This window comes from Microtus pennsylvanicus, chromosome 1, assembly GCF_037038515.1.
Source record: "Microtus pennsylvanicus isolate mMicPen1 chromosome 1, mMicPen1.hap1, whole genome shotgun sequence".
Classification (NCBI taxonomy): Eukaryota; Metazoa; Chordata; class Mammalia; order Rodentia; family Cricetidae; genus Microtus; species Microtus pennsylvanicus.
The window spans coordinates 184,524,730-184,543,726 of NC_134579.1; the positions used below are offsets into that span (position 1 = coordinate 184,524,730).

An 18,997-nucleotide genomic window follows, 5' to 3' on the forward strand; every position below is an offset into this window, starting at 1 on the left:
TAATACACTGTGTATCTTTGAGGACTACAATCATCAGAGATGAACCCTCTATTCATTTCCTCAGGCTTAGAGTTATTTCCTTGTTGATAGCCTGGTCAATCCAAGGCTTTATTAGAGGCCCTTATGCAAGCATAAAGGGACCCTAGTTTTTCATCTTTGCCTAGGGGCAGACTTGGCAAGATCTGGTCTGGGGCTAGAGCCAGACTCTCAAAGAAGTTTAGGTTTGAGTTCCAGGTACCTGGATTTCCCCCCTGAAGACACTGGAGTTACTAGTCCCAAGGCCACTGTGTACTCGGTCTCTGATGCATTTGAGACACCCTGTGTTCCCCCTGTTTGATTAGATTTCTGCTGACTTCGTCCCAATGTATGATAATTTTCTTCCAATTTTTATCCAATTTCTCCTCTTAAAACTGTATATATGGTCCCATGTTTTTTAATAAAACTGATCAGCATAAGCTATGGTTTGTGCAAGGTCTCCTGACCCCCGTCATCCTTTCTCTATCTTCTCATTTCCTGGTCTTTTCTTTTATGACACTAACACTGAATAACACCAACTGGTTCAGGTGACTTTCTCCTTTATTATTCAACAGAAAAAAAAGTTAAACATAGAAACGTGCCTGATTAATGGAAGCAGTAATCAAAATGACTTTAAAATAATTTTCCAGTTCTATAGATATCAAATACAAGCAAGAGATGCCTTATATCCCAGTGCTGTGCATTAAGCTGTCCCAACTCCTAGGATATGTAGCAATGAAAACCGAAGCAAGTTTATAAATTACCCACTTAGCCCAATGTCAGAATAAGCATTCTCATCTGAGTCATTTACAATCAAATGATTTGTAATGTTGCAGAAAAATATAAAAAAGCCAAGATATAGAAAAAGGGGAATTATACATTCCTTAAAGTGCATTAAAATATGGAGATTTAAACTATATTTCAGATATTGTAACTATATTTTAGATAAAGACAAAAGGTTTGTAAAGACTTAAATGATGGAGGTGGGCCTTGTGTTTATCTGTTGCTTTCATTGGTTAATTAATAAAGAAAACTGCTTGGCCCTAATAGGACAGAAAATTAGGTAGGCAGAGTAGACAGAACAGAATTCTGGGAGAAAGAAGCTGAGTCAGTGAGTCACCATGATTCTCCCACCCCAACACAGACGCAGGTTAAGATCTTCCCTGGTAAGCCACCTTGTGGGCTACACAGATTATTAGAAATGAGTTAGATCAATATGTAAGAGCTAGCCAATAAGAGGCTGGAACTAATGGGCCAAGCAGTGTTTAAAAGAATACAGTTTCCGTGTAATTATTTCGGGTATAAAGCTAGCCGTGCGGGCGGCCGGGTGCCAGGAACATAGCCCGCCGCTCATATTACTACACTTAAATGGATTTTAAGCTTGGATATTACCAATTTTATCTCTCTATATGATCTACTTTTACTCAAAGTTAACATTGCATTAGATAATTTGGCTTAGAAGGATTGTTTCATGATCCACATACTTACTTTTCATCAAATTTGTTAATATTGTAGAGTTTTAAACTGCCAAACCATGGCCGAGAACCTGAAAAAATAAATAAAATGGTGCAAATGACAGCCCCATTCACCAATCATAGGACTATTAAAACTAGATTCATGTGTACTTTTGTGATTTTACCATTTTAAGAAACCTTAAGGATCAGAATCTATCTCCGTTGCCGGTCTAGGGCTCCAGTCCTGTGCAGCTGTAAACAACCACCTTCACACTTCTCTCACCTCACCTCTCGATGCCACAGTCACATGGGACTTGCTTCTTCTCTCTGAGTTAGAGATGTTTTAGTGTAGAAAAGGAAGACTCAATCTGGCAGCCGCTGAAATTTACAAACTAGTTGACTAGCTACATCTAGTGGCCATTTCTGTGACCACATCCTGTCTATATTTTCGTTGTTAAAAAGTTACAGTTCAAAGGCATTGGCAGTTTGAATGAAGTAAAATCAAATTTTTACGAAGCCCAACCAACAAACAAAAAGCTTCAGAAAACTAAAACCAAGCATTTGCTTTAATGCTTATGAAATACGAATAGATAGCACATTAACTTATTTGCAACTGTCTGTGATTAATGGAGTTGTTTGTTTGGTTGGTTGGTTGTTGGTTGGTTGGTTGGTTGATTGGTTGGTTGGTTGGTTTTGTTTTTTGAGACAAGGTTGTTCATCTGTGTAGCTTTGGAGCCTGTTCAAGAACTTGCTCTGTAGACCAAGCTGGCCTTGAACTCAGAGATCTGCCTGCCTCTGCCTTCCAAGTGCTGGGATTAAAGGCGTGTGCCACCACTGCCTGGTGATTAATATTTCTTGATATTTGAATAAAACAGCCCTTTTGAGGAGGCCTGTAATTTTGCTATATACAGGGGAAAGGAATTAAGTTTTACCAATTTTAACCTTAGAAATCAAATGTACATTATAGCACCCCTGTTATGAGGAACTCTCCACTGCTTTAACTGGGAGGCTGAGTATGAATTTGGGGATTGTTTGTATTGAGCTATGACTACAACAGGTTTCAGTCCGTGAAGCATCAGACAATGAGAGTTCTTTTGTTGTACGGGGAAGAGATTAAGATTAGGAAAATGCACCGCTCCTGGCTGTGTCTACGAGGGTACTTCTGGACGGGATAATGTGCACGTAGGGAGGACTAGGCTGCAAACTGTGACCCATGTAGACAGGTGGAACAGAAAAGTATCCCTGTCCCACCTCTTCGCATTCTTCTTCCTTGCCTCCCTCCCTCCTACCCTGATCTTGGCTGCCATCTTGTGGACTGTTCTTTTCTTCCCCACAGCACACTCCACACCATGGTGAAATGGAATTGAGAGCAAAGTAAATCTTTCCTCTCTTACTTGTTCAGGTCTTACGACAGAGACAAAAGGGCGGACACTTTAAGAAATAATAGTAGCTTAAAATTATTTGTTGACAAGAAAAAATTGTAATCAGGGTTTTCATATTTTTCATGGCAAATATAGAAATAAACAAGCAAAAGTTGAAAATATTAAAAATACACCACAAATAAATGTTCTATTACTAACATAATTGCAGTATTCTAAATTGTATCTTATGAACAAATCTCATTGACATTAGTAATTAATAATAATTTTAGTTTTGGAGTTGCAATTCATAAGCAGAGAAGAGAAAGTGGCATCACATTTTCTCACTCAAGATGCTCCAAAGGTCAAAGTTGACTTCCTTCCATCAGTGAACAAAGCCTTTCATTTCACATCCTCATTCAGTTATTGTGTCGGGCATTCGTGGGACTAGAGAACAAAATAGACTGAGTGCTGCCCTTGTGAACCTTATTGCTGACTGGGACAGATAGAAAGACAGGATTAAAAAGATAACTTAACAGTGCTAAATGTGAAAAAGGCAAATATGCAGTATTTGGAACTTTTATTTGTGGAACAAAACTCAGAATAATAACATTATTCTTGAGGCTGGAGAGATGCCTCCACAGTTAAGAGTCTGGCTGCTCTCTCAGAAGACCCTAGTTGATCTCCCAGCACCCACATAGTGATGTGAGGTGTCTTTCTGTGTATATGTTGCTCTTATTGGATAATGAATAAAGCTGTATTGGCCTTTGACAGGGGAGAATACAGCCAGGCTGGAAGAGTTACAGACAGAGAGTAGCAGGAGTCAGGATACACAATGTAACTGCCTGCCTGCACTGATATATCAACAGGCAAACAGTTGCAATTTGTCTTTAGATTTCTCTATTTATATTTTTCATATGTATAGCTATTTCTTCTGTCAGTATGCCATCTATTGCATCAAAAGAGAGTGTCAGAAATCCTGAATTTGGAGTTTAAATGAGGGTGAACTGCCTTGTGGGTGCCTGGATCTCAACTTCAAATTTGAACTAGAGATAGAAAAGTAAAGTAATTAAATTTTCACATTGTTTAGAAGTGTATTTGCTTTAAAAAATCACATTGTACGGACCTACAGAATGTCTCAGAAGACTCATGGGCATGATACCAACAGCCTAAATACCAGGACGTTAGTGATAATATAGTATCTAAGAAGATGGTCAACATTATAAGAAGATGTAATTATGTAATATCTATTATAGTAGTAAGGAAAAGGAGAATGAGGCTGTCTTCTAAATCAAGCAGGAATCCCAGGGAAAATAATCGAACTCTTCAGCTTGCTACTGCAGTTGAGTTGAGATGAAAAACCACAGTAGCTAGGAAGCACAATACATACAAAAAGAAGAAAGAAATGAGAAGAAGATGGATTGGAGAGCTTTTTCTGGGGCAATAGCATGTCAGGTGTAACAACTCCTCATAGTGATTGGATCATCTATCATCTCCCAACAGGAGAGTCTGGTGACAGAGACAAATCTCTCCAGACTGACAGGCTTCACTTCCTGACAGCGTTCCCAAACACTTGGTAAGTGCAACCATTTCCTGTTTGAGGAAAACTTGCTATGAATACAGGGGCACTATGTTCATTAGTAATCTTTAAAACATAGCGCGCCTATCATCAAAAAGTTGAACTACCTTCCTCCACAATCGAGGCCCTCTGTAACAACAGTGATTTTTTTGTTTGACCCGTGTTAATTGTGCATATTAGTGGGTTTCAGTCACTGATTAAATTCACCCTCACCCACCCACCCACAGGGCTTCTATTTGTTTGTTTGCGAGTGCCACCTGAGTCTGGTTCCTGCAGTGCTCAAGGTCTGGTACTCATTACTCCACTTTCAGGCTGACCAGGAAGGGGCACTTTTGCACATTTTCTTTATGGTTTGAAAATAAAACTTGAAAAACTGTACAAAGTTTTCATGTACACAAACTGCCTACAACGTACCCACAACTGTTTCCAAATTCGTTTCATGTTTGTGTGACTGATAGATGATGGCGGATGCAGGAATTGTTTATAACTTTGTATAGTTGGAAGAAAGTTCATCAGGTTCCCTTTTCTTGGCATAATTTCTGGTTTTAACCTGGAGTAACTCATTCAAGTGATCTGGTAATAGATAAGGCAACTGAGTTTGAATTGATTTTGCCAAACGATATTTGAAATTTTTGTTGTTTCATGTACACACCAAAACCACATCAAAGCAATGTTTCTCTACAACTCACTCAATATGGGAGTGTTTAAATGCATGCGACTGTGTGGCTGGAGAAATGGCGCAGGGGTTAAGAGTTCTTGCTGAGGACCTGAGTTTGGCTTCCAGCATCCACATCTGATGGCTCATAATCACCCATAACTCCAGCTCCTCAGTCTCTGAAATCGTCTTCTGGCCTCTGAGGGCACTTTAAACTCACATATACACATATCTACATACAAACACACATATACATAATTCAAAAAATAAAATAAATTTATATCTTTGCAATAGGTGACACATGGCATTCAAATGTTTGTATAATTTGCTGTTAGTTTATGAGTTTACATAGTATTTTTCCTTCACTATTTATTTATTCATCCTTCCATCCATCCATTTATATATAGAAAAGATCTCACTATGTAACCTTGCCTAGTCTGGGACTTGCTACGTAGACCAGAATAGTCTCAAACTCACAGAAATACTCCTCTGTCTGCTTCTCGGATATTGGGAATTAAAGATAAACACCACCATACCCAGTTTACTTCACTTTTTAAATTGATCATTTTGTTTTTCTAATTCAGAAGCAGAGAGGAAAAAGGTAACTGGTGTACAGCAGGCAAGACAGGGGATTTTGATCTGTGGGTTTAACGTTTCAGTGAACAAGCTCTAGGGATTAGACCAATGTACATACAGCACAGGAGGTTGAGCTGATGATAATGCATTGGACACCTGAAAATTGCCGTGAGAAAATGGCTCTAATGTGTGCTTACCTTAGAAATACAGATAATTACATGGTATGAAAACCTGTTAGGTAGTCCAATATTGGATATATATTCTTAAATGTATAATTTTTAAGTCTCAACTATAAGCAAATTTGGGAGAATGAATAATTGAGAAAAATTCAGATTTGAGGAACTCCTAAGATTTCTCATAAATTCTATTTTTTATGCTTAAATCCCTAGTCTTACTATCTTTGATAAATTTGGAAACAAATTTTAGCAGTTTTATTTTTTCTTCACTTTAGCAGTCATTGACTTCTATATTAACATAAAATCTACTTGGGATTCTAATTTCTATGGCTCAGTGTTCTGGAATTAGATTTCTATTGGACCCATACATCCTGCTGTCCCATCACACTGTCTTCCCGACCTAAGGTTCACTTTACAGAAAAATTGTTGTAAGCATGGGTTATATTTTGTTTTGAGTATACCTGGTCCTATGCATCACTGGCTTGAACTCATCTCAAATCAAAACTGTCTATACTGAACATATATGGCCTTTTGTATTGCCATTATTTACTAAAGATGAATACACGATAAATATTAAATGTTCACATAGCATTTATATTATATTTAGTTTTATAAATAATAAATTATTTAAAGTGTAAAAGAGAGTCTGGATAGTTCTGCAAAAATAATTATGCCATTTTGTTTAAAGGGCTTGCACATCATGGATATTGACATTCTCATGGGTTCTCAAAGCAACACCAAAGGAAGATTGTACATCTTTTATGTATAATAATTTATTCAAGTATATGCCACAATAATAATAGTGAACAAGAGAGATGTAGGTGGTCTTTTTGCTACCTTTCATAAAATAAGCTTATTTTTCATGGACTGTTCTAAGTTAAATATATATAATTACATTTTAAATGTGAGGCACTTTGCACAACAATGCTTTTCAACTCTAAACCAGAACTGTCCATGTTTGAGGGGAGGGAGATACAGGAGAGCTCATCTGATAGTTTACTGTTCTATAGTCAAGCAGGTGGGTGCTTGAGACCCCTTCCTCCTAACTTACTATGAATCGCTAACATAGAAAAACAACTCTGCATGCACCTTTTCAGGCATTAGAAAAACTCAAGCCAAGTTTGGCACTTACTCAAAGTGCACAAAGGCAAAAAGAAAGTGTCAAGGTTACCTTCAACTGTGAATAGATACCATGTGCAACAAGTGCAGTGAGAACTTAGATTGTACTGTCTGAAGAGTTTAGTTTTCATTCTTCAATACTAAAGAAGATAAGATTGTTGACAAACAGCATAGAAAGAATTTATTTTTAACAAAAGTGTTTTGGGCATTTTAAAGAACATGCTGAAGAAAATGTACTCCTTATCTTTTAGTAGCATGTGGGATAAATACAAGAAAATAGTTATGAGACCACCCTATTGGAAAATACATCTCAGCCAGAGTAGAGTAACAGACTATGCCAGAGAACATTATAATATGATCAAATAAATTGCATACAAAGAAGTCTTATGCATATTTTGCAGGTTTGTGGAACGTTGACCCTTCTGTTAATCAGGACAAACAGCAATGCTATTCTTGTGTCATTGTTTTCCCCTACTATGATATAATTCATATGCATAAAACATTAGTACATATAATAAATAAGAAATCTGACTCTGTTAATTCCCTGTTAGTTCCATAGGCTTCCTAACCCATCTCTTCTTTGGCCTTTACATCAGGTGAATTTAGTATGAGATTTGTGTTCCCCGTGTCTTTGCTTTATCACATACATGCAGTGATGTGCACCATTCTGATTAAAGTTTAATAAATGTAAGTCTGCTTCCATATAACCATACCACGAACTAATAATCAGAATTGCTAGCCTATTAGGAATTGTTAGGGTGCCCTCATATACCAGAACAAGCATAGAGCATCCCCTTTTTTACCTTGAAGCAGTGTTGTCTGCTTCAAAATTCACATACATGCAGTCATATACCATGTGTTACCATTCTGTCCGTTTCTACCATTGACACCTAAGGGTTTGAAATACACTCATGTATGTATATGTGTGTATATCATACATACATACATCAGTGGATTACCCTTCTCTGCCACGTCCTAACCACTGCATGTTTTCACAACAGTTTCCTTGTCCATCACACCGTTCTGAGTGCTATTGGCAGTTTGGAGACGTTATAATAAAGCATCTACAAACATAATTCATAATTTTCAAGGGTACTGCTTTTAAAAAATGTCAGATTTCTGGAGAGACTTGACTCTAGAGGGGTTCCCAGGTGTCCAAGGGGATGTCCCCAGCTACTTCCTTGGGCAGCTGACGAGAGGGAGCCTGGAATGGCCCTATCCTATTGCCATACTGATGAATATCTTGTATATCACCATAGAACCTTCATCTGGCAATGGATAGAAATAGAGACAGAGACCCACATTGGAGCACTGGACTGAGCTCTCAAGGTCCAAATGAGGAGCAGAAGGAGGGAGAACATGAGCAAGGAAGTCAGGACCCCGAGGGGTGCACCCACCCACTGAGCCCTTGGGGCTGATCTAATGGAAGCTCACTCACTAAGGTCAGCTGAACTGGGACTGATGGAGCATGTGATCAAACCGGACTCTCTGAACATGGCAGACAATGAGGGCTGACTGAGAAGCCAAGGACAATGGCACTGGGTTTTGATCCTACCGCATGTACTGGCTTTGTGGGAACCTAGTCTGTTTGGATGCTCACCTTCCCAGACCTGGATGGAGGGGGGAGGACCTTGGACTTCACACAGGCAGGGAACCCTGACTGCTCTTTGGACTGGAGAGGGAGGAGGAGGGGAGGAGGTGGAAATTTTTAATAAAATTAAAATAAATAAATATTCAAAAAATAAAAATTGGAGTTATAGTACAGGTCTATATTTAACTTTAGTGTATCTATAACTATAGTGTAGATCTATATTTAGATGTATCAATTTAAACTCCCATCAGGAACACGTAAGAGATTTGGTTGCTCCATAATTTCTTCAAAACTTACCCTTATCTTTTCTTTTTTCTTTAAATTTTAATTGTCTGCTGGTTTTGTAATGTTATATTTCACTGTGGATTAATCTTCATTTCCTTGGATTGCCTGTGACTCTGAGTGCATTGTTGCTGCCATCTAGGGGTGTAGATTGAGATTTGTTTTCTCCACCAGCTAAAAACTTAAGCAATAAAAGGTGTTTCCAGAAATCTTGGGATGTCCCAGCAGAGCCACCGCTTTCCTCCATACCAGAGAAACTGGAATTTCTCTTGGTGATCTCTTTGTCATTAATGAAAAACATAATAAACAGACACAAATGGAAGCTCAATTTAAAATTAAAAGAAAAATCCTGTCCATGTTGGCATGTCAACTGGTATCATTATATTAATTTTGTTCAGGCATGCTGCTGAGAGTCAAGGCTGTGGTTTTCCCTTCGCATACAGAAGACACTATCTGACTGCAGACTTCGTGGTTTTCACACCCTGATGATCTTATTGCTTCTTCTGTGATTTTTCATGAGGGCCAGGTCTTTTGCACAGCCTCTAGAGGTTTTGACTAGCTGGAAAAAAGAGAGAATGAAGAAAAGACAGATACACACACACACACACACACACACACACAGAGAGAGAGAGAGAGAGAGAGAGAGAGAGAGAGAGAGAGAGAGAGAGAGAGAGAGAGAGAGAGAAGGCTGGTATAAGATGGTCTGATCTTTCTGATGGAAAAACTATAGCACCCAGGAAGTTCAGCTTGTTCATTATACAGATTTGAACAGAGAGGTGGGGTTATCATATATAGCTGAACAAAGAGATGAGGTTATACAGATAAATAAGCAGGCAGAGATTATGGTATACAGCTGTTTCAATGGAACAGGTTTAATAAATCTCCATCAAACAGTTTCTGCAGGTGAGCAGTCTTTCTATAGGAGGCAGTAAACATCAAAGACATAGAGAAAGCTATGGTGGACATTTTCTGCATGTACTACCAACATCCACACATGGACCAGAGGAAGGCATTGCCATTTTCCTCAAATCACTTTCTTTGGAGAGTGCTTTTTCATTCCTTTGTGGGTCTGTGGTTCTGAGTTCCTTGACATGGTCATTTCCATGTCAACAAGTACACAAATATTTACTTGGGACTTCATTCACTCAGTGCTTCCTCTGCTCCCACATCTGAGCCTGATGTGTAGGGGTTGACTGTGGAACATTCCTTTACACCATGTGAATGTATGTTGCTGTGTTTGGCTTAATAAAAAAGCCAATAGCTGAACAGGATAAGTTTAGGCAGGAGAGCCAAACTAAGAATGCTAGGAAGAAGAAGGGCTGATTCTGGAGTCTTCAGCAGATGCAGAGAGAAACAAGATGGGCATGCTATACTGAGCAAAGGTACCAAGTCACATGACAAAGCATAGAAAGAAATATGGGTTAATTATATTTAAGAGTTAGCTAGCAAAAAGCCTAAGCTATTGGTTGAGCATTTATAATTAATACTAATATTCTACATGGTTACTTGTGAATGGCTTGACAAAAATTTCTACGTAAAGTTGACAAAATTCCACATGGTTCCACTGCTAGATGAAGATCTAGAGGCAATCAATACTGCAGAAAGATATGGAGTTGGTGTCCTTCTGGATGAACTCCCATATAGACTGTTCAATCCCAAGTGGTCAGCCATAGACATTTATGGATAAGCAAACTAAATGGACTTAGTATGTTTATATACGTGTATGCATACTTAAGTATGTTTGTATGTTTACATATTTAAAGAATGGAGGAGTCAGGATAGTTGGGGAGGTAGGAGTGATGTCAATGCAGCACTAATATATAAAGTTGTCAAAGAATTCATATTAATATAGAGCTATTAATCTATGTACATGGGTTCTATTAATTTTTATGAATAATTATTTATTATGAAATAAAAATGTAAAAGAAAAAATAAATCTCCAGTGCAGGCAAGATGTCACTCTTGCAGCTGCTGGGAGGAGAGAAATGGAGAAGATAATCCAGCATGGAGGCCAACTGGGTGACAAGGAAGGGATCTTTAGAGAAAGGACAAAGAAGCACAACGCATTGAGGAATTCACTGCTTACTTAGGCTCTGGACAAAATCAGAGAGAATAGGACAGGAGAGAAAAAAATTTCTCCATGGATACAGAAAGACAGAGTTAGTCTCCTGGTTGCTGAAAGGGCCCACAGCAGGTGAGGGGATTCTGGAAAGGAAAAGTACATTATCTGAAGGTAAACCTACTTCTCTTGTTCCCTTAGCTAAGGTCCTTGATCTGGCAACTCCCAGGAGAGGAGACAAGAGCATGCCTCCACCTTGAGGTGGATCCCATTTTTCACTATTACATTCTTCTACTTCATTATCATTGTTTGGATAGAATCACTGGGGAAGTGGCTGCATAAGCCCTTTGTCCTTTCTTAAAATTAGGTTGCCTGCAATTAACTATCTATCAGAATTAACTTAATCTGTGAGTTTTTCTTATGTATTCTGCATATAATTCTCTGTACACTCTATTACAAATGCCTAAGGTTCAATGAGGCCTATTTCAATACCCAGTTCCTTTTCAGTTCTCAAGTCTTTGCAAGATTTATTTTCTCTTTTAGAGAAATACGAATTAGGTATTTTTTTTTCACTAAGAAGATTTAACTAACTATAAACTGTGTTTTTGCTAATTAACAAAGCTCTTTTATTCTAATTTTGATGATTATATAATGGGAATCACAGTTCTCACTTGAGATTTCACCAGCACACAGATCCCTAGTTTTGTTCTGACCTACAACTTGTGTGCCCAGCTGATATCTCATTTTATCTTTGTGTTTGACTTCTCAAATCTCGCCCACATTCCATGGGGATGAACTTTTTACATTCCCTGACACATGCTTGTGTTTCTGAAAGTTCTCAGGCATCATTCTTTGGAATACTACTTTGCCTCCTCTTCTACTATCTCTCCAATTTTTCCTAAAAACTCCAACTAAATGTATTACAGACTTCCACAGTCTCCTTAATGTCTTCCCATGTTGCTTGTATGTTACTCAAAGTTCCATCTTTATTGCATGTTGGACAACCACTTATGTCTACTACATTATAAACTTTATCTTGCTATGCCTAACCTGAGTTGGTTTGTTTTCAATTGTTATAATTATAATACTTCTATGTTTTCTCTACACTATAATACAGATGGATAAACTAAGGTGAATCCCCTTAAACTATGTTCATTTACCTCTGAACAAAATAAGAAACATGAAACAATATCATAGTCTATGTGCATTGCCATAAATTTATGCTACTTTAGAGACATAAAGAATACAGGGTATGGGATCCTGGTTATTCCTCTAATATACCATTTATTTATCAGTTCCTTCCCCACAATAGTTCAATATAGAGAGGTATCTGGCAATGAAGTAGGTCATATAGCAATTCTAATTATAGCCAATATATCTTTATTAGGCCAGTTTTCAAAATCTTTATTATATACTATGTTAATCAAAGTTCTGGTAAATAAATAAATTTTAGTACCTAAAGAAGTATGAAAACAATTCTTCCAGTGTTAACCCCAGTGAAACATTAACTTTCCTGCTTTGCCATCACAGAATCCAAACCACCAACCACCCAGAAATATCACAACAATCCACTGTGGAAAATATACTATTTAACACGTTAAACGTGGATTCAGTGATAAGAGATATGCAATTTGGGTATTGTTAGATACAATTTTATAGTGGTCCAAAGTGTTGCTTATAGGGATTTTAAGGTTCCCATGATCTGGGAATACCTGGGAATTTTCTGTCTTAATTAAGGCTTTCTTGCTGTGAAGAAATAATATGATCACAGTACCTCTTATAAAAGTAGCACTTAATTGGCTGGCTTACAGTTCAGAGATTTAGTCCATTATTGTCATAGTTGAGAGCATGGTAGGATACAGAAAGACATGGCATTAGAAATTAGCTGTGTGTTTTACATCTGGATCATGGTCAGCAGAAAGAGAAAATGAAATTGGGCCTTGTTTGAACATTTGAAACCTCAAAGCCCACCCCCAGTGACACACTTCCTCCAACAAGGCTACACCTCCTTATCCCTGTCCAGTCACACCATTATGAGCTTGTGGGGATCATTTTCATTCATGACACCACATCCTCTAAGAGAAAAATAATTTTTGATAGTCCATAGGTATTGGACTATTAGCTCATCCTACGGTGCTATATACAATACCTTTGACTGGGTTAATTTGCTCACCTATATGTTTACTATTGTTATTTTTTCCAATTAAGATCTTGTGTAACCCAGAAACCTTACATTCTTTATATAACCTAGGATGACATTGAACTTCTGATTCCCCCCCCCCACTCTGCTTTCTCAGTGCTTGAATTACTGCCAAATACCACACCATGCCTAGTCTATTCAGTGAGGGGACACTAAGCCCAGTATTTCACACAAGCTAGGCAAGCACTCTACCAACTGAGTTACATCCTCAGAAAATTATAGAAATTTATTACTATAAATTAAAGTTCTGGAGACATGTAAATCCCTATGTCCGCTGATTTAGTGTCTGGTAAAGACTCTACTCAAAGATGGCACCTCTTATTGTGCCCTAACATGACAAAATGGGAGGGAACCCTCCTTATATTTTTTTTATTAATACTAATTCCATTCAAGTGAGTTGAGCTTTAAGGGCTGGTGTTTATTTAAGATGCCACCTTTAATATTTGTAGCAATGAATATCAATATTGCAGCATTAAATCTCAACAGGAATTTTCAGAGAGCACCAACATTCTCAGCATAGTCTAAATACTGATGACTCTTTACACTAATATACACAGTACTTGGCAGATCTATTTGGCTTCGAGAAGTAGCATACCAGACTTACCTGTTGTAGTGTTCTGGATTCTGGAAGAGATAGAAATGGCTGGTGGTCTTGCATGAGATCCAGAAGAAAACATACTACCAGCAAGTCAGGCATGTGATTTGAGCAGAATTCTATTTCTCGCATGTGATTCTGACAACTCTGTGATACTAACATTCTCTATGGCAAATAGAGTACATGAAATCTTCAGTAAGTCCTAATAGATAAGTTCCTTTACAGCCCATGGAGCATGGTCATGACATTTTATCACAGAATTATGCATTATTTCAAAGCAGTTGTCATCCGCCACTGAGACTGAGTGTATGACAACAGCACATTGTGTCATATTTGACCAGAAAAGACTTCATAGATGTTGTTTCCCACACCAATTCATAAAAATCAGGTAAGCCTAGCTGCAGACTACCATAAGATCCAAGTGGCATGTGTGAGCTTGGAAGTGAAGGGGTCAAAATGTTGCAAGCGAGTCATTATGAATAAGTGACAAGATCTTTAAGATGTGTCCATACTTCCACTCAGCTTATTCTTATGAAGCTAATGAAGAAATTCTCTATTAGCAACTAATAAAATTAATTACACTGTTATATGGATCAGTCAACCTTAATTTCCCTTGCACAGGTGAACCTGAAAGACAATGGCAATGGAAAGTCCTCCCACTGGGCAAAGCTCCAGGCACTATACGAGTATATTTCTAGCTGTCTAGTTTGCCCACAGAGAAAAAATATCTACAGTGAGAATATGAATAAATTTGGGAAAGTTTATCTCTTTCTGTTTCAGAGTTCGTTATAGGCAAAACATTGCTTGAAATAATTTTAGACATTTTGACTTTTATTCTGAGCAAAGTGGGAAGCTTCCATTCTGCATACAACAGTGGACCAGCTTGATCTGTATCAAGACAAAAATGGGGAGGATGTTGCAGTGTTATCCAAAACACCAAAGGAGTCCCTTTGGTGTTTGAATTATGAAAATAGAAATAGGAGCAGTAAGTGGTAAAATTCTATAAATATTTTGATGGTAAAATTTAAAAAATATATTCAAGCTACTGGATTCCATTTTTAGTATCCTAAATTATCAAAGTCCCTTTATATCCTAACTCTAGCTCTTTCTTCCCACAAATTTATATATTCTATCCTAATTAGCATCCATTTGAATAAACTGTAATGTAATGACCTGAAAGCCACATTTAATGCTGACTCTGAGCTTAAAACAGTTTTAATATTAAAGTTGGGTTATAAGCATCTAGCCAGTCCGTTTTAAAGAAATTACATTTTTCACCTTCATAGTTCCTTCCTTTCTTAGGTACTTTTTGTTGCTATGAAAAAAAAACCTCTCTCTTTTTTTTTAAAAAAAAAAAAATCATTGTAAGAAAGGATGGATTTATTTGGACATAGGTTCCAGGGTATAGTCCCTCAAGTCAGGGACGTTGTCGGGTGGAGCGTTGGAGCAGTTGGAAAGGATTTTGGTCCCATTGCACCTGCCATCAGAAGGCAAGAGGCTGCATGCTGGTGCCCAGCTAGCTCTCTCCTTTATTTGCATCTAAGCTCAGGCAATGTTGCTGCCCTCCTTTAGGGCGGTCATTCTCACCTCCATCAACCAAATCAGCATGATCCCTCATGAGCTAACCTGGTCTAAACAATCCCTCACAGATGTGCCCAGAGGATTGTTTCCCAGATGATTCTAGAACATGTCAGGTTGACAAGTCAACACTAACCTTCCATGTGCCATCTGTCCTGTGTAGTCAACATTCACCTTCCCAGGTGCCATCTGCCCTGGCTAGTCAACACTGACTTTCTCAGGTGCCATCTCTTCTGGATAGTCAACACTAACCTTTCCAGATGCCATCTGTCCTAGCTAGTCAGCAATAACCTTCCCAGATGAAATCGGTCCTGACTAGTCAACAGGAGCCTTTACAGATGCCATCTGTCCTGGCTAGTAAACACTAACCTTCCTAGGTGCCATCTTTCCCAGCTGGTTTTATGTAGACTTGAGACAAGCCAGAGTCATCTGAAAGAAAGGAACCTCAATTGAGAGAAAAATGCCTGCATAGGATCCATCTGTAAGGCATTTTCTTAATTATTGATTGCTGGGGTGGAGCATAGCCCATTGTGGCTGGTGCCACCCCTGGACTGGTGGTGCTGGGTTCTCTAACAAAGCAGAGTGAGCAAGCCATGGGGAGCATGCCAGTAAGCAGTACCTTTCATGACCGCTGCATCAGCTCCTACTTCCAGGTTTCTTCCCTGGGTGCGTTCCTAATGATAAGCTGTTGAGTGAAATAAACCCTTTCTTTCTAAACTTGCTTTTTGTCATGGTGTTACATCACAGCAATAGTAACCCTAACTGAGACAGCGTCCCACAAACTGCCTCAATTATTCCATATTAGGGAAGGCAACTTATTAATTAATAGAATTAATATGTAGCAGTCCTGACACTATCCACGTAACACGACTATGCTATGAAAATTGGTTGTCATGACTGGGTCCATCATTGCGACCCCACAGTGGGTGGAAATGTAGGAGTAACCTTTCCTCCTCAGTAGTGAAAAACTGCTTTCAGTTCCAGTTAAAGAATAATTTTACTTAATTGTTAGAGAAAGTAAGTTGTTTCACAGTTAACCATGACCAAAAACACACTCAGGTAAAAAAAAAAAAAACAGAAATTTTATTTCCAATTTTTCAAGATCTTAGATAGGTCATAAAGTTTATTACATTTCTGATACCAAAACAACTATAAACAGAGCATGCAAAGGGGCTTACATTAAGTTAGAAATGATATACATGATTTCCCGTGGAAAGCCCTTGATGATTCACAACAAAAGGAGGAGAATTAATTTTCTTATTTTAGTCAAAGACATGGATTTATAAAAAGAACAAACTCAATTGTGCTCATACACCAAAGTACAAATATCCAGTGCTCACCGTTAACTGAAAAATGACAAATGTTATAGGTCCCAGAGCATCCACAGTCCCACAGTCTAGCTTTCCTGGGCTGTGTGCTTGGGTCATGATTCTCTATGGTGTTCAAATACTCAAATACAGAGATGTTAATTTTAAATTTTCCTTCTCAAATAGATACAAACTGGAAAAAATAGATAAAAGTGAAACAATCTTCTAAAATTTTGGAAATTATAGACAACACAGATATTATAGCAGTGAAGTCATTAAGCAAACTTCAAAGCATTGAAATCAAATTTTGTTATCACTCAAAGAGAAAAAAGATGAGAGAAGGAAAGAAATCAGAATATAAACACTATATGAAAGATCTCTAGCTGTGATTATTTGTATAATGAAAATTCTCTTATGATTTATTATCTTGAGAGAGTCTTATGTACTAAATCATCAAACAAGTTCTCTCAACTTATAAATTAATTATGAGATCAGAATTAAGTTCTGTGGAAAATCTGACCTATGAACAAAACCTAAGACTTTTCATTATTCTCTACTAGAAAAATCTCAATCTCCTGTGTATTTAATACATGGTAAGAAAACTTATAAAAATGTGTTTGACCTTAATTTTTACAGGCATGTAATGATAAGTACTATTCTACTATATATTCATTGAGACTTATTTTGGCTTATGTCAGATATATTTATATGACTTGTTACAATTATGTTGTCTTTCTCTTCCTATCAAATATTATGGCTGACTAAATGGTCTGCTACAATCCTAATAAGCATTTGTTCAAAACATTGTGGATATTACAGTGCATAAAATACAAGGCGGATTATTAGAACCTGGGTGATGCTTTAGTCAGGAGCTCTCTCTTTTCGAAGTAGAAAGAAGAGGTCATAAGAGGTTCTGTGACTCGTATTGGCTTTGGCTGTTGAGACTTGACATTTATTTACAGTGTATTTATAAAACAAATTGAAAATGTGAGCTCACAGTTCCCAGGGAACCAGAGAAGAAACTTGGACATTTTAAGTCACTCTCAGATGTAATTAATTTTCCTTGAGTCTTAGCAGAAATGATGATAACACTAGAAAAATGGGAAGAAAATTGCCAGAAAAAGGGTGAAAACTCAGTGAGAGTTTACACTTTTAAAATGGGATTTTATTCAATAATTGAAGTGTAAATTTATTTCAGATTGTTAAATGTTAGTAGTAAAAGTAAGAGACAAAACATATGCACATTAAATAAATATGTGTTAAACATCACAGAAACATCACGTGTGTATTTCAGGAAACAGAATAGACAATTTAAAATTCACATCATGGGCCTATCTTTGAGCCTTATGTTCTAAAACCTTTTATATTTGTGTTTGTCTTTGCCCTGGTCCAGTCCAGATTCTTCTAGAGGCCATTAGGGGATAGTTGTTTTTCACCTAGTAGAATAGACTTCCTTTTCCATGGCAACATTTATGTTCACTGTCCAAGTGGCTTCCATTGCATCTTGTTACTTTTGATGTTTTTCAGTTTTGAAGAGTTCTATACTTGAAGAAAAAGGTAAGAGGAATCCATCAGGAGGGTGTACCGGCTGCTTGCAAAGACTGTTTATAGGATTCCTGCATGCATATTTCTTTTTGAGAAATAACGGGGAGGAGTCAAAGCAAAAAGAACCAAAAAGTAAAATAAAAGGAAACCATGTAAATTATTCAGGGACAAAGTAGATATTTATGAGACAGAAAATAATACTGTAGATTTATAATGTGCTTACAGTTGAAAGCCACAGTTTTACATGCATTTTTCCCCATCATAAACACATCCGTTTTAGGAGAACGTAAGGCAGGAAACTGAGAAAATAGTAAACTTGTAGCCAGCTCAGCTAGCCACAGCTGGAGAGGGACTGAAGCTATCTGTGATCTATAGTTGGGATTCTAGATGCAGTCTTCGTTGACTGTGATATTCAACCTGTAAGGCAGAACAGAAACAGAGTGTCATTCTAAGAGTAAAGAGGCACCTGTGAACATTAAAATGAAGCAAATGTTCCGTTCTCAAGCAACAGTCAAACTACCTCAAGCTCCAGTTACCATGTAAATAGATTCATTTTGGCACAACATCCTACCGAACTCCAAAGAGAAGCAGACAGAGAGCTCTCTGTTCTCAGATACGAGGCTTCATTCCTTCCCACTATGGTGCTGTTGAGAGATAGGATGAGTAGCATAAAATAAACAAACAGAACCCCAAAAAAGCAAGTAGGGAGTGCTGCACTAAAATGGTCAAGAGTTACCCAAATCTGAAATTTCTCTGACTTGCTTGTGCCTGGATTGTAGGTACCAGAGATCTGTAAATTAATGACTAGGTCTGCACAGAACCCTCCTAATTTCATCATCTTATGATGTCTCTTTTTCCTCCTCGCTTCCTTTTTCTTCTTATTTCTTCTTTTGTTTCTTCCCTTTTCT

At 37.7% G+C, this 18,997-nt stretch overlaps 1 protein-coding gene across 1 annotated transcript in view; it reads right to left on the minus strand.

The window, feature by feature from the left end:
• Positions 1-16,318: 16,318 nt before the first annotated feature.
• Positions 16,319-18,997, minus strand: part of Themis (thymocyte selection associated) — a 187,381-nt gene continuing 184,702 nt past the window's right edge. Inside the window, exon 6 of the mRNA XM_075946736.1 lies at positions 16,319-18,506. The gene's annotated coding sequence lies outside the window, so the exon portion shown is untranslated. The remainder of the gene's footprint in view (positions 18,507-18,997) is intronic.